General features: G+C 38.6%; 1 protein-coding gene across 2 annotated transcripts in view; it reads left to right on the top strand.

The window, feature by feature from the left end:
- DHRS7B (dehydrogenase/reductase 7B) overlaps window positions 1-16,819 on the top strand; it is a 61,454-nt gene that overhangs the window by 17,092 nt on the left and 27,543 nt on the right. Inside the window, exon 2 of one of the 2 annotated variants that reach the window (XM_043583360.1) lies at window positions 16,193-16,441. The exons of the other annotated variant lie outside the window; for it this stretch is intronic. The gene's annotated coding sequence lies outside the window, so the exon portion shown is untranslated. The remainder of the gene's footprint in view (window positions 1-16,192; window positions 16,442-16,819) is intronic. 2 annotated transcript variants of the gene reach the window in all.

A 16,819-nucleotide genomic window follows, 5' to 3' on the forward strand; every position in this document is an offset into this window, starting at 1 on the left:
AATAGCTTAGACAGAACAGACTTCAGGGTAAGGAAAGTGATCAGGAATAAAGAGGGGCATTACATAATGATAAAGGGGTCAATACTTCCCAAAGACATAACATTCCTTAATGTGTATGCACCTAACTGCAGTGTGTCAAGGTACATGAGGAAAAACTGGTAGAACTACAAATAGATGAATCCATTATTACAATTGGAGACTTCAGTACCTCTCTGATCAGAAATGGACAGATCTAGCAGGCAGAAAATCAGTAAGAACATATTTGAAGTTAACAGCACCATCAATCAACTATATATAATTGACATCTATAGAATATTTCTTTAAAAATTTTTTTAATGTTTATTTATTTTTGACAGAGAGAGAGAGCATGAGCTGGGGAGGGGCAGAGAGAGGGAGACACAGAATCCGAAGGAGGCTCCAGGCTCTGAGCTGTCTGCACAGAGCTCGATGCAGGGCTCAAACTCACAGACTGCGAGATCATGACCTGAGCTGAAGTCGGACGCTCAACCGACTGAGCCACCCAGGCGCTCCAACATCTATAGAATATTTCATCCCAAAACAGCAGATTACAAATTCTTCACGTGGAACATTCACCAAGATAGATCGCATTTTGGGTCATAAAACACAACAAATTTAAAAGAGTAGAAATCATACAATGTCTGCTTTCAGGCCACATTGGAATTAAAGTAGAAGTCAGTATCAAAGATAGCTGGAAAATGCCCCAAATACTTGGAGATTAAACAACACACTTTTTAAAAAAAGTTTATTCATTTATTTTGGGGGCGCCTGTGTGGCTCAGTCAGTTGAGCATCTGACTTCGGCTCAGGTCATGATCTCGCTGCCCATGAGTTCAAGCCCCACATTAGCCCCACATGTGCTGACAGCTCAGAACCTGGAGCCTGTTTCAGATTCTGTGTCTCCCTCTTTCTCTGCCCCTCCTCCAGTCATGCTCTATCTCTCTCTCTCTCTCCGTCAAAAATAAATAAACATTAAAAATTTAAGTTCATTTATTTTTGAGAGCGAGCGAGCATGTACGAGCAGGGGAGAAGAAGAGAGGGAGAGAGAGTCCCAAGCAAGCTCTGGTCTGTTAGCACAGAGCCGGATGCAGGGCCTGATCCCATGAACCATGGGATGACCTGCACTGAAACCAAGAATTGGATGCTTAACTGACTGAGCCACCCAGGTGCCAGCACACTTCTAAATAACAAATGGCTCAAAGAAGAAATCTGAAATTTAAAAATATTTTTAACTAAGTGGAAATGAAAATCTAATTTACCAAAATATGTGGAATGTAGTGAAAACTGTGCATACAGAGAAATTTATAGCATTGACTACATACATTAGAAAAGAAGAACAGTCTAAAATTAGTAATTTAAACTTTACCTTAGGAAAAAGAAGAACAAATCAAATTGAAAATAAGAATGATGATAATTAGAGTAGAAATCAATGGAATTGAAAATAGGAAGTCAGTAAAGAAAATCAACAAAACCAAAAACTGATTTTTTGAAGAGATTAATAAAATTGATAAGCCTCTAGCTAGGCTAAGGGGAAAAATAAGACATTGCTAATATCAGAAGAGAAAAGGGATATCACTACAGATTCCATGGACATGAAAAGGATAATAAAAATATCAATTCTATGTCCACAAATTTGATAACCTAGATGAAACTGACCAATTCTTTGAAAGACACAATCTGTCAAAGCTCATACAAGAGGAAATAGACAATTTGAATAGACCTTTATCTGTGAAAGAAATTGGATTAATAATTAATCTTCCAAAGTAGAAAGCACCAGATCTGAATGAGTTCACAGGTGAATTCTGCTAAACATTTAAGGAAGAAATCACGCCAATTCTCTGCAGTCTCTTCCAGAAGATAGAAGCAGAGGGAATACTTCCTAATTCACTATATGAGATCAATATTACCCTGATACCGAAACCAGACAAAGACATTACAAGAAAATAAAAGTACAGACCAATATCTCTTACGAACATATATGCAGAAATCTTCAACAAAATATTACCATATCGAATCAAGGATTGTATAAAAATAATTATACACTATGACCAAGTGAAATTTATCTCAGCCTGCAAGGCTAGGTGAACATTCAAAAATCAATTAAGTAATCCATAGCATTAACAGACTAAAGAAGAAAAATTATGGGATCATATCAATGGATGCAGAAAAAGCATTTCACAAAATATAATACCCATTCGTGATAACAACAACAACAACAAAATCTCAGCAAACTAGGAATAGAAAAGAACTTCAACTTGCCTGAGAACATCAAAGCCTCCCTGCTGAGGTCAGGAACAAAGCAATGATGTTCCTTTTCACAATTGCTTTTTAACGTAGTACTGGAAGTCCTAACCAGTGCAGTAAGATGAGAAAAGGAAATAAAAAATATACTGTTTGAGAAGGAAGAAGTAAAACTGTCTTTTCTTGCAGATGATATGATTGTCTATGTGGAAAACCCAAAAGAATCAGTAAAAAAACAACTGGAATTAATAAGGAATTATAGTTATGTTAAGAATACAAAGTTAATACATAAAAGTCAATCACTTTCCTGTATACCAGCAGTGAATAGTGGAATTTGAAACTAAAGACAATATCATTTGTTAGCATCCTCCCCTTCCCCAAAGTACTTAAGTATAAGTCTAACAAAATATATACGAGATGTATCTAAGGAAAACTACCAAACTCTGATATATGAAATAAAAGAACTATATGAATAGAGATATATTCCATGATCACAGATAGAATGACTCAATATTGTCAAGATGTCAGTTCTTCTCAACTTAATCTATAGATTCAACGTAATCTCAATAAAAATCCCAGCAAGTTATTTTGTGGATGTTGACAAACTGACTCTAAAATTTATATGGAGAGGCAAAAGACCCAGAATAGCCAACTTGATAACTGAAGAACAAAGTTGGAAGATGACACTATGCAACATCAAGACTGACTATAAAGCTACAGTAATCAAGACAATATGGTATTGGTGAAAGAAGAGAAAGATCAATGGAACAGAGTAGAGAGCCCAGAAATGGACCCACAGAAGGTATGGTCAGCAGGTCATTGACAAAGGAGCAAAGGCAATACAATGGAACAAAGATAGTTTTTTTCGCAAATGGTGCTGGAACAACTGCACATCCACATGCAAAAAATGAATCTAGACATAGGCCTTATACCCTTCACAAAAATTAACTCAGACTGGACCATAGACCTAGATGCAAATCACAAAGCTCCTGGAATATAGTGTTGGAGAAAACCTTGATGACCTGGGGTATTAATGACGCCATTTTAGATGCAACACCAAAGGCACAATCCATGAAAGAAATACTTGAAAACCTAGGGCTCCTGGGTGGCTCAGTTGGTTGAGTGTCCGACTTGATTTCAGCTCAGATCATGATCCCAAGGTTGTGGAATCGAGCCCTGTGGTTCATGGCCTGCTTGAGATTCTCTCTCTCTCTCTCTCTCTCTCTCTCTCTCTCTCTCTCTCTCAAAAAAAAAAAAAAGATAATATGGACTCTGTTAAAATTAAAAACTTCTGCTCTGGGAAAAACAGTGTCAGGAATGAGAAGACAATCACAGATTGGGAGAAGATATTTGTAAAAGACATATCTCTGATCAAGGACTGTTATCCAAAATACACAGAGAACTCTTAAAACTCAATAGTAAGAAAATGAACAGCTCAAAATTTAGGCAAAAGACTGAACAGACAGCAAAGAAGATATACAGATAGCAAGTAAACATGCGAAAACATGTGCAACATCGTATGTCCCTGGAGAATGGCAAAACAACAGTGAGATATCAGTACACACCTATTAGAATGGCCAACATCCCAAACACTGACACCACCAAATGCTGGCAAGGATATGTAGCAACAGGAACTTTCATTTATTGCTGGCAGGAATGCATAATGTCACAGCCACTTTGGAAGACAGTTTGACAGTTTTTTTTTCAATAAAACGAAACATATTCTGGGGCGCCTGGGCAGTTCAGTGGGTTAAACGTCCGATTTCGGCTCAGGTCATGATCTCATGGTTCGTGGGTTTTAAGCCCTGTGTCGGACTCTGTGCCAACAGTTCAGAGCCTGGAGCCTGCTTCGGATTCTGTGTGTCTCTCTCTGCCCCTCCACCGTGTTCTCTCTCTCTCTCTCCCTCTCTCTCTCTCTCTCTCAAAAATAAGCCTTAAGAAATTAAAAAAAATTAAACATACTTCTACTCTATGATCTAGTAATTGCACTCCTTGGTATTTACCCAAGCAAATTGAAAACTTATGTCCACACAAAAATCTGCAAACAGATGTTTTTAGCATCTTTATTCATAATTGCCATAACCTGGAAGCAACCAAGATGTCCTGCAGTAGGTGAATAAACTGTGGGACATACGGGAATATTGTATTTTATTTATTTATTTTTTGTGTGGTACAAAAGAATGTTATTCAGTGTGAAAGGAGAGTGAGCTACCAAACCATCAGAGGACATGGAGGAACCTTAAATGCATATTGCTAAGTGAAACAAACCACTCTTAAAAGGTTGTATACTGTATGATTCCAACTATCTGACATTCTGGAAAAGGCAAAACTATGGAGACAGTAGAAATACAATGGGTACCCAGCGTTGGGGGAGGGGGATGAATTAGCACAGAGAATGTTTAAGGCAGTGAAACTATTCTGTACGATATTGCAGTGGTGAACACGTCATTATACATTTTTCAAAGCCCACAGAATATGCGCCGACAGTGAAGGGTAATAGAAACTGTGGACTTTGGTTGATAGTGATGTGTCCATGTAGGTTCATCAGTTGTAACGAATTTGCCACCATGATGGGAAATGGTGATAGCGGAGGAAGTGGGGCATCTGTGAGGATGAGGGATATAGTTTTACTATGAACCTAAAACTGCTTTAAAAAGTAAAGTGTATAAATTAAATAATTGAAAAGAGAATGGTAGTCACGGAACAGTGGAGTTACATGTTCAAAGCAAAGAGTCAACACCAAATTCCATATTAAAATTTATATCTAAAACTATCCTTCAAACATGAAAGTAAAGATATTCTCACATAAACAAAGACTGAGATAATCTATTGATTACAGACTTACCTTTCAAGAAACACTAAGCCAAGTCCCTTAGACCAAAAAGAAATGACTCCAGACTGTATATCTGCAGGTAGAAATAAGGAGCCCTGGAAATGACTAACTTGTGGGTAGCTATAAAAGACTGTAGAGGCGCCTGGGTGGCTCAGTCGGTTGAGCGTCCGACTTCGGCTCAGGTCATGAGTCCGCAGTCCGTGAGTTCGAGCCCCGCATCAGGCTCTGTGCTGACAGCTTGGAGCCCTGGAGCCTGCTTCGGATTCCGTCTCTCTCTCTCTCTCTCTCTCTCTCTCTCTCTCTCTCTCTCTCTCTCCCCCTCCCCCACCTATGCTCTGTCTCTGTCTCTCTCTGTGAAAAATAAACTTTAAAAAAGTTAAAAAAAAGACTGTATAAATACATTTTCTCTTAACTTTTGTAAAAGTCATAAGATCGTATTAAAGCAGCAATAATTATTAACACTCTTGGGTTTATAACATGTTTAGATGTAACATGTGTGGCAGTAAATTCGCAAAGGAGAAAGGCGGTAGCCAGAATGGGGTGTTTGAAATGAAGATTATAAAGGGCTTCTCTTTGGCCGTGGGAGTGGCTGAAGTGGGTGGAAGACAAGATAATAGAGGACAGGGTCACGGAACTAAGGCATGGGCAGGTGGAAGCCTGTGTATATGTGTATATAAAATCTCCAGGAATTAGAATGACAGAAAATGCCCTGAAGAGAGTAATAGTGAGTGGCTAAAATCTTTTAAGTAACGGTGGGGGTGGGGGCAGTGACCAAAAGGAAAGCGGGTGATTATAAGGAGGGGCAGTGAGTGACCTAGTGTGACACAGAAGAGTCACAGCTGGGCAGTTTTAGGGAGAAAGGAGGAGTACTAGGGAGGAGCTAGTTCATGAGGGACGTGGGGGAGACAACAGCCACCACTGCAGAGGTCTGCAGGGGAATCTGTCCTCAGGACGAGCCAGACGTTGCTAGAAGAGGAAGGTGAAGGAACTATTCAGAGTTGAAGACACAAGTGGTTTTGCTGCTGATTGACCGAGAGGACCACGTGTTTAATATCGGGAAGAGTGGGAGATGGGATCAGAAGAGAGTGCAGAGTGGTTTGGGAGCCCAGGGTTGTCTCAAGGGGTCTGGGCTTCCTGTGGTGACTGGTGTAAACAGGGATAAAAATTATGATGAGACTGGTCTCAGTAGTTTCTGGGCAGATGGGGGTGGTAAGGTTGGGCATTGGGGTTGGGGTGGAGGCCTTGCTGGGAGCTTCTTCTGGACTCCTGTTGATGGAATCTAGAAAAGATTCCTGACCCCGTGAATAGAGGTTGGCAGACAGCCCTTGTCACTCCCAGGGTAGCACATCTCTCTTGGTAGACAACTGTAGAGATCTTCAGGGGCTTCAAACTTTAGTAAATCATCAGAGGAGGATATCAAGAGTCCAGATTCCCAGGTGTCACCCTTTCTGGTATTACTGATTTCAAAGGTCTACACTGGGTGGGGCCTTAGACCTGGATTTTAACTGGTGCTTCTAATGCAAGTAGTGATTATCAGACTACGATGAGTAATGTGGCTTGGAGCCAGCTCATAGGAAGCCTGGAAAAGTCTGGTGATTTACTCTGTAGTCACCTGGTCTCAAGTCCCAGGAATGGTGTAAATCAAGACCCCACCCACCATGCTGTCCCACATAGATGCCACTGTAACTTAACATTGATCAGTTTGTTCCTTTTGATGTTCTAGTTGGTGGTTTTTATTAGCTAATTTTATTTTACAAAGTTGATAACTTTCAGTGTAGCTAATTATTCATTTTTCCAACTTCATTCTGGCCAAGTTGAGTATGAAGTAGAAATTATGCAAATGCTTTTGTGTATCTTTATACACAAAACTAGAATAGTACAGTGAACCTCCATATACCCAGTGCCCAACCTCAATAGCCATCGGCATTTTGCCATGGAATGAAAGAAATAACATGTTCCATTTCTTGACTCATAAATTTGACTTTAAAATTTGTTGTTTTCACCTCATTCTGTGGCTAAGCTTATTAACGCTTATATCATCAGGAAAAAAAGCTTCGTTATGTAACAGCGTATATTTGAATGCAGTTTAAAAGATAGCCCTTATACTGTTCCGCGCTGTGACAACAAATACGGTGAACGTGTAAAAGATGTTGTCAATCTGAAGGATTTTTTCCTTTTACTATAGACTCTGGAATTTGCCAAGTATTTTCTTAAGACCAAAAAGGCTCTGAGAGAGAAATAAGGGGAAAAAAATCTTTTCGGGGGTCGGGTGGATGGGGGGAGTGGGAAAGCAAAGAGTGAGTGAAAGAAATAGTTTGTTTGACTCTCTACGGTGGGCCTGTCCTGAGGAGACATAGCTGTGTCTCAGGGAGCTATTTGCTAGGACACTATGAAAATAAGGTGATAGGGCACTTGCTGGGCTATTTTTAAATGAAATCTTAGAAGCTGGCTATGGAAAACCCCTCTCAGGTTATTATGCTTTCCTTCTCCTTTTGCCCTTTCAGTTTGTGAAGTTCCTTTTTTTTTTTTTTTAAATGTTTTCTGGCATAAGAGTCCATGCTTTACAAGTTTTAAGTAGAAGCATTGTAAAAACTGCTTCAGAATAAAGGGCGTTTCCTAGCTAAGTTTCACACTAATGTTTTTCAGTTCTAAAAATAACTTGGAATTCAGGGTGAAGTATCATCCTCCGTAAATTACAGTAAGGCAGATTGTCTGAAAGATGGTGGACAGGGACAGAGGATTTATCCAAATCTGTGAGGAAACTAAGGCAGTAATTTGTTAGAATTTAAAATAATCTGATTTCAACCACGAGCCTACTTGAAATTGGACAGCATTTCGTGTTTAATCCTTAGTGAATGACATACCTACTTTTTTTTTTGTTGTGATAAAATACACATAGTAAAGTTAACTGTCTTTTTAAGATTGTATTTTTAAGTAATCTCTACGCCTAGCATGGGGCTCGAACTCATAACCCTGTGATCAAGAGTTGCCCTCCCCACAGACCGAGCCAACCTGGCACCTCACAGAGTTTACCATCCTGACCATTTTTAAGTGTACAGGTCAGTGGTATTAAATACATTCGTAGTGTTATGCCACCCTCACCACCATCCATCTCCAGAATTCTTTTTATCTTGTAAAATGGAAACTCTGTACCCATTAAAATATAACTCCCATCCCTTCCTGCTCCCACCCCAGTCCCTGGCAAGTGCCATTCAACTTTCTCTAAGGATTTGACTGCTCTGAATGTCTCATATAAGTGCAATCATAAAGTATTTGCCCTTTTGTGACTGGCTTATTTCACTAGCATAATGTCTGCAAGGTTCATCCGTGTTGCATCATATTGCAGAATTTCCTTCCTTTTTATGGCTGAATAGTATTCCATTGTATGTATACTATATTTTGCTTATCTGTTCACTGGTTGATGGACACTGGGGTTGCTTCCATGTTTTATCTATGGTGAATAATGCTTCTGTAAGCATGGGTGTACACTTACCTCTTTGGGATTCTGTCTGATTTTTCGCGGTATATATCCAGGGGTGGAATGGCTGGATCATATGGTAAATCTTTTTATTTTTTTGAGGAACCTCTGTACTATTTTCTCAGCATGTCTACCATCTTATGTTCCCACCCACAGCGCACAAGGGTTTCAACTTCTTTACATCTGTCCAAACACTTGTCATTTTCTGGTTTTGGTTTTTGTTTTTGTTTTTGTTTTTTTTTGGTAGTAGTCGCCCTAGTGGATGTGAGGTACTATGTCACAGTTTTCATTTGCATTTCACTAATAAATAGTGATACTGAGCATCTTTTCATGTACTTACTGGTCATTTTCATACCTCCTGTTGAGAAATGTCTATTCAAGTCCTTTGCCCATTTTTGAATCAGATTGTTTGTTTTGAGTTTTTTTTTTAAGTTTATTTACTGATTTTTGAGAGGTGGGGGGAAGGAGACAGAGACAAAGGCAGAGAGAATCTCAAGCAGGCTCCACACTGTCAGTTTGGAGCCCAAACTGGGTTTGAACCCATGAACCATGAGATCATGGCCTGAGTCAAAATCAAGAGTCAGGAGCTTAACTTAACAGGCACACCTGTTTTGTTTTGAGTTTTATGAGTTCTCTATATATTGTGGATATTGATCCCTTATTAGATAAATGGTTTGAAAATATTTCTCCCATTCTGTACATTGCCTTTTATTTTGTGGATAGTGTCTTTTAACGCACAAAATTTTAAAATGTTCATGAAGTTTAGTTTGTGTAGTTTTCTTTTGTTGCCTGTGTCTTTGGAGTTGTATCCTAGAAATCACTGTCAAATCCAATGTTGTGAAGCTATTGCCCTATGTTTTTTCTTCAAAGAGTTTTATTGATTTAGGTCTTACATTTAGGTCCTTGATCCATTTTGAGTTAACTTTTGTATAAGGTAAGGGTCCAACTTTGTTCTTTTGCATGTGAATATCAGTTTTTCCCAGCACCGTCTGTTGAAAAGACTGTCCTTTCCCCATTGACTGAGGTTGGCACCCTTGTCAGAAGTAATTTGATGATATATGGAAGGGTTTATTGCTGGATTTGCTGTTGTATCCCCCTGGTCTATATGTCTATCTTTATGCCAGAACCACATTTTTTTTAATGTTGATTTATTTTTGAGAGAGAGAGAAACAGAGCATGAGTGGGGGAGGAGAGAGAGAGAAGGAGACACAGAATCCAAAGCAGGGTCCAGGCTCTGACCTGTCAGCACAGAGCCCCACGCGGGGCTCGAACCCATGAACGATGAGATCATGACCTGAGCCGAAGTCAGACACTTAACTGACTGAACCATCTAGGCACCCTAGAACCACATTGTTTTGATTACTGTAGCCTTGTTTTGAAATCAGGAAATAGGCGTCTTCCAGCTTTGTTCTTTTTCAAGATTGTTTTGGCTATTTGGAGACATTTGAGTTCCCATATGAATGTTAGGATGGGTTTTTCTATTTTGGAAAAATGCCCCTAGGATTTTGCTGGGTATTGCATTGAATCTATAGATCACATTTTAATAATATTAAGTATCCTACTCCACGAATATAGGATATGTTTCCATTTATTTATATCTTGGTTAATTTCTTTCAGCAGTATTTTGTAGTTTTCACTTTATAAGTCTTTACCTCTGTGGTTAAGTAAATACTTAAGTATTTAATTTTTCACCTATCTTGTAAGTAGATTTGTTTTTGTAATTTCCTTCTCAGATTAGTCATTGTTTGGATATAGAAATGCCAACTGATTTTTCTGTGTTGACTTAATATCTTGCTACTTTGTAGTATTTATTTATTCTTACACCTTTTCTGTAGTCTTTAGTGTTTCCTATGTATGAGATCATATCATCTGCAAATGGAGATAATTTTACTTCTTCCGTTCCAATTTAGATGTCTTTTATTTCTTGCCTCATTCCAATACTGTGTTGAATAGAAGGAGTGAAGTGGGCATCCTTGCTTTGTTCCTGATCTTAAAGGAAGAGCTTTCAGTCTTTTACCATTGAGTATGATGTTTGCTGTGTGTTTTTCATATATAATTTTTATTAATTTGAGGTAGTTTACTTCTGTTCCTATTTTGTTGAGTGTATTTCTCATGAAAGTGTGTTAAATTTTGTCGAGTGCTTTTTTCTGCATCAATTAAGATGGTTATGTGGCTTTATTCCTCCAGTTGATGCGGCATATTTTACATTGATCAATTTTCATATGTTGAACCATTCTTGCATTTCAGGGACATCTCAGTTGGTCATGATGTATATTTTTAAAAATATGCTGCTGAGTTTTGTTTATTAATATTTTGTTGAGGATTTTTGCATCGATTTTCAAAAGGGATATTGGTCTGTAGGTTTTTTTTTTCTTTTGGTTTTAGATTTTTTTCTTTATGGTGTTTTTTTTCTTGGTATCAGTGTAATGCTGATCTCATTGAATGGGTTAGGAAGTGTTCTCTACAATATTTTTGGAAAAGTTCAAGGGCTTGTATTAGTTCTTTAAATGTTTGGTAGAAGTCATGAGTGAAGCCAACTTTTCTTTGTTGACTTTTTTTTTTTTTTTTAATCACTGACTCAGTCTCCTTAATAGTTACTGGTCTATTCAGATTTTCTATTTCTTAGTAATTGAGTTTTGGTAGTTTTGTGTTTCTAGGAATATGTCCATTTCATCTAGTTTATACAGTTTATTGGTGTATCAAGTTCATAGTACTCTCCTGTAATCCTTTTTTATTTCTGTAGAATCAGTAGTAATGTCCTCACTTTCTTTTCCAATCTTAGTAATTTGAGTCTTTTCTTCGTCTCTCTTTTTTTTTTAGCCCAGCTAGCTAAAGGTTTGTCAATTTTGTTGACCTTTTCAAAGCACCAACTTTTGATTTCATTGATTTCTCCGTTTTCTGTTCTGTTTCATTTATCTCTGTTCCAATCTGTATTATTTCCTTTCTTTTGCTAGCTTTGGCTTTAGTTTGTTCTTTTTTCTAGTTTTTTTTTTTTTTAATTGTAGTTAGGTCATTGAGATCTTTCTTGTTTTATAATGTATGTATTTACAGCTATGAGTTTCCCCCTTAGCACCATTTTTGTTGTGTATCATAAGTTTGATGTATGTATGTATGTATGTGTGTGTGTATAATATTTATTTAACATAATAATAAATATTTAACATATATAATACATATTTAAAAACACACACACATATATATGTGTATTTTTTAACTTTATTTATTTATACTGAGAGAGAGAGAGAGAGAGAGCACACATGGGCAGGGGAGGGGCAGAAAGAAAAGGGAGAGAGAGAATCCTAAGCAGCCTCCATGCTATCAGCGCAGAGCCTGATGTAGGACTCAATCTCACAAACCATGAGATCGTAACCTGAGTGAAATCAAGGGTCAGACACTTAACCACCTGAGCCACCCAGGCACCCATGGTATATTATATTTTTGTTTTTATTTATCTCTATTTTCTCATATCTCTTGTTGTTGATTTCCAACGTTATCCTGTTGTGGTTCACAGAAAATACTTTGTATGATATCTATCTTTCAAATATTAAGACTACTTAGAGAGGGGTACCTGGGTGGCTCAGTCGGTTAAGTGTCCGAGTTCAGCTCAGGTCACGATCTCACAGTCCGTGAGTTCGAGCCCCACGTCGGGCTTTGTGCTGACAGCTCAGAGCCTGGAGCCTGCTTTGGATTCTGTGTCTCCCTCTCTCTCTGCCCCTCCCCTGCTCATGCTGTCTCTGTCTCAAAAATAAATAAAAACATTAAAAAAAAAAAAAGACTACTTAGAGAATTTGTGCCTAACGTGTATATCCTGAAAATTGTCCCATGTGTACTTGAGAATAATGTGCATGCTGTTGTTGTTAGCTAGTGTTTTATACGTCTTTTAGACCTAGTTATTGTGTTAAGTCCTTTATTTTCTTACTTATCTTTTGTCTGGTTGTATTTTCCATTATTATGAGTGGGATATTAAAGTTTCCAACTACTATTGTAGGACTGTCTGTTTTGCCTTCAATTTTGTCTGTTTTTACTTCATATATTTAAAGTCTGTTTTGTCTGATATTAGTGTAGCCACCCCTCCTCTCTCTCTCTCTTTCTCTCTCTCTCTCTCTCTCTCTCTCTCTCTCTCTTTGCATGGAGTATCTTTTTCCATCTTTTCACTTCCAACCTCTTTGTGTCTTTGGGTCTTAAGTGAGTCTCTCGTAGGCAGCATGTAGTTGAATCATGTGTTTTTATTTATTCTGCCAAATTCTGTCCTTTGGAAAGTTTAATCCATTCACATTTAAGGTAATTACATAAGGAAGGACTTCTGCAGTTGTGCTATTTGTTTTCTGCTCTCCTCCCCTTATTTCCTGTATTACTGTCTTCTTTTACATGTAGTTGATTTTTTTGTAGCGAAACGTTTTGATTCTCTTCTCATTTCCTTTTGTGTATGTTCTATAGTAATTTTCTTTGTGGTTGCCATCGGGGTTATGTTTAACATGCTAATGTTGTAACACTGTAATTCGACTTTATACCAGCTTAACTTTAATAACAGACAAAAATTCTCCTTTATAGCCCTTATCCCTTTTGGTTGTTTGTGTCACAAAACTACGTCTTTATACATTGTGTGTCTCCCAAAGACTAAACTAATAATTTAAAATGCATTAATCTCCTAAATTATATAGGAAACAAGATTCAGAGTTACAGAACAAAGTTACAATAAGACTAGCTTTAAAAAAAAAACTTTTTAAAAAATGTATCTTTTATAGCATGTAGAAAATAGAAAGTGGAGTTACAAACCGTTGTAATAATTCCAGTTTTTATAGTTTTGCATGTATATAACTTTACTGAAATCTTTATTTCTCCATATGACTTTGAAGTACTGTTTAGTGTCTTTTCATTTCACCTTGTAGGAGAGGACTTCCATGAACATTTCTGCAGAGCAGATCTACTGATAAACTATCTCAGCTTTCGTTTATCTGGGAATGTCTTCATTGTCCCCTCACTTTTGAAAGACGATTTTGCCAGATACAAGATTTTTGGTTGACAAATTTTTTCTTTTAGCACTTTGAGTATGGTGCCCACTTCGTTATATTTGTCAAAGTTTGTGATGAGAAATCTGTTGATCATCTTATTGAGGATCTCTTATATTTGACAAGTCTCTGTCTTTGCCTTTAAGGAAGTTTGATTACAATATGTCTTGGTATGGTTCTCTTTGAGTTCATGTTACCTGGAGCTCCTTGAGTTTTTTGGGTGTTTTATTCGTGTCTCTCAGCAAAGTGGGGAAGTTTTCAGCCACTATTTCTTCAAGTATTCCCTCTGCCCCTTGCTCTTTTCTGGTTTTGAAGCTTCTATAATGTGTATGTTGGTCGGCTTGATGTGTCTCGTGATTCCCTTATAACTCCGTTCACTTCTATTCAATCTTTTTTTTCTCCTGTTTCTTAGATTCAATACTTTCCATTGTCCTGTCTTCAAATTCGGTGATTCTTCTGCCTGCTCGAATTTTCCTTTGAATTGCTCTAGTGAATTTTTCATTTCAGTTATTATTCTTTTCAATTCCAGTGTTTCATTTTGCTTTCTTTTTCTGTCTCGATATTTTGATTCTTTTCATACATTATTTTCTTGACTTTCTCTACATCTTTCTTTAGTTTTTTGTTTTTGTTTTTTTTTTTTTTTTGAGCATCTTTAGACAGTTGTTTTAATATCTTTCTTTGTAAAGTAAACCTATCTTTAGGTCTTTTGCAGGGACAGTTTCTGTTGTCTTTTTCCCTTTGAATAGACCGTGGTTTCCTATTTCTTTGTATGCCTTTTGACTTTTTTGTTGAAAACAGGACATTTGAATCTAATAACTTGGTAACTCTGGAATCAGATTTTCTCTTTTCCCTAGTGTTTCCTCTTTTTTGTTAATTAATTAATTAGCTTCCCTGTTTTTGTAGGATGTGTCTGTGCCAGGGATCAGCATGATATATAAACTTAAGGTCTTCTCAGGTCTTTTCCAAGCCTGGCTTTCTAAGAGCCTAGTTTTCTAAAAGCCTACTTTCCTTGGACATGCGTGGTCACTTTCTAATTTTACCCACACATTCAGTTGCCTTTGAATGTCCAACTCTTTAATTAATGGCTCCCAAAAGGAGAAAAAGAGGAAAGTGAAGGGAGGATAACATGCTGCCAGCTTTTTAAATAGCCGGTCGTCACCTCATCCAGAGGTGGAGATGCTTGCTCCAATGGAGGGAGGTGCAACCACAATGGTGGCCCACCTCTGTGATCAGAAAGCAGCAATCAGGGGGGCGCCTGGGTGGCACAGTCGGTTAAGCGTCCGACTTCAGCCAGGTCACGATCTCGCAGTCCGTGAGTTCGAGCCCCGCGTCGGGCTCTGGGCTGATGGCTCGGAGCCTGGAGCCTGTTTCCGATTCTGTGTCTCCCTCTCTCTCTGCCCCTCCCCCGTTCATGCTCTGTCTCTCTCTGTCCCAAAAATAAATAAAACGTTGAAAAAAAAAAAAAAAAAAGAAAGCAGCAATCAGCAGTCAGGCCCAAATCCATAGTGTTGGGAGCAGAGCGTCTTTTTTGCCCACCCTCATTCCAGCAGGCTGTGTTGCGCCAGGATGTGGTGCACAGCTGCATGTCCCTGAGGTGGAGCCTGTGTAGCTGCTACTGTGTTTACAGCTGAAATTGACTGAAATTAACTACAACTTACCAGACAAGCCTTCTCAGAGAATTTGCAAGCCTTCAATAGATTCCAGAGTTCTAAAATACACAGTTATACCAAACATTCTGCCAGGGCGATTATTGAGGAGGTTAGCAGACAGATTCCTGGTGCTTCTTACTCCACCACTATCCTAGCATCCTTCTTCGTCTTTTTGTTCTTCTTCTTCTTTGTTTAAAATGTTTTATTTTATTTTTAAGAGGGGGGAGGGGCAGAGGCGGCTCTGTGATGAGAGCGGAGAGCCCAATGCCAGGCTCGAACTCACGAACCGTGAGATCATGACTTGAGCTGAAGTCAGATGCTTAACTGACTGAGCCACCCAGGTGCCCTGTCCTAGAATCCTTCTAGTGTACATTTTATTTGTTTTTTTACTGTTTGTCTCTCCCATTGAGACGTCATCTCCATGAGGACAATGATTCACTTTGTGTTTGTTCACTGTACCACCGACCCTGGAAAAATCGACACACAGTAGGTGCTCAGTAAATGTTTGTAGAATGAATCTATACCATAGCACATACGGAGGGCAACTGTGCTCAAGTTTGAATACAAATATTGTGAGTTACTGTGTTGTATGATTATTTCTGAAGCTCGTGCCCAGGCCCAGTTCCTGTTAGATACTCTGGTTTGAGCCCTACCAGCTCCTTTTAAACACACTGGGTTCCTGACTTTATGTTTACATGGCACCTTGTTTGTCATACTCATATTGTTGTATGTAGTTTTTTAAGGTAATAATCTAAAACTCAGGAGTCACAAACTAGCAGCTGCCCTGGGCCAGGTTGTGTGTTGTGTGGCCAGCACAGTGGTTTGAATTGTTTTGACTTTGAATTAAAGCTTCAGGTGAGGCTTGTCCTTTAGACAGGACACCACTATGTGGTTTTACAATGATTGTTTCTTTCATTATCACAGTTCTAATCACTTAATTTTTGTATTTCTTTCTTTGTCGTCAGCCTCCTCATCTTGGCTGTGATCTCCACGAGGTCAGAAACCATGTCTACCTCATTCATTGCCTTACACCCCAGTCCTAGCTGAGTCTGATACAGGATGGCGCTTGATAAATGAGGTGTGAATGAACATAAAGTAATCCATCTGGTCTCTTTACCACACATACTTAACCACGAATAACCCTCGAAGCCGCCTGCTTGGCTGCCATTGCCTAGTTCCTTCCGCAGATCTTCTCCAGGAATTTCCTTTCTTCGGTGAGTTTAGGGGTCAGCACCATGTGTGTTCAGAACATTAGCATGTAGAGGATGCTCCCTATGTGTTTTCTCATTGGAATAACCATCCCCATTTTGAAATTACAGTACACGTTTGCAGATGGTAAATTTGCCCATGTCACACAGCAAGTACACGACGTGGTGGACTCGAACCCAGCTCCCCAAGTGCCAACTTGGTGCCTTTTCTGCTTCACCCTCACAGTGAACTTGCTGTCTGGTTTCTGTCAGGGCCTCTCGTGTGTTTTCTAGGAAAGTGGTGAGATCACTCCTGCATCTCCCAGTAATACCTGATTCATTTTATAAAGCATGTTAGACACCGAAATTGGGTTTTGTGTGTGTGTGTGTGTGTGTGTGTGTGTG

Source organism: Prionailurus bengalensis, chromosome E1 (assembly GCF_016509475.1).
Source record: "Prionailurus bengalensis isolate Pbe53 chromosome E1, Fcat_Pben_1.1_paternal_pri, whole genome shotgun sequence".
Taxonomy (NCBI): domain Eukaryota; kingdom Metazoa; phylum Chordata; class Mammalia; order Carnivora; family Felidae; genus Prionailurus; species Prionailurus bengalensis.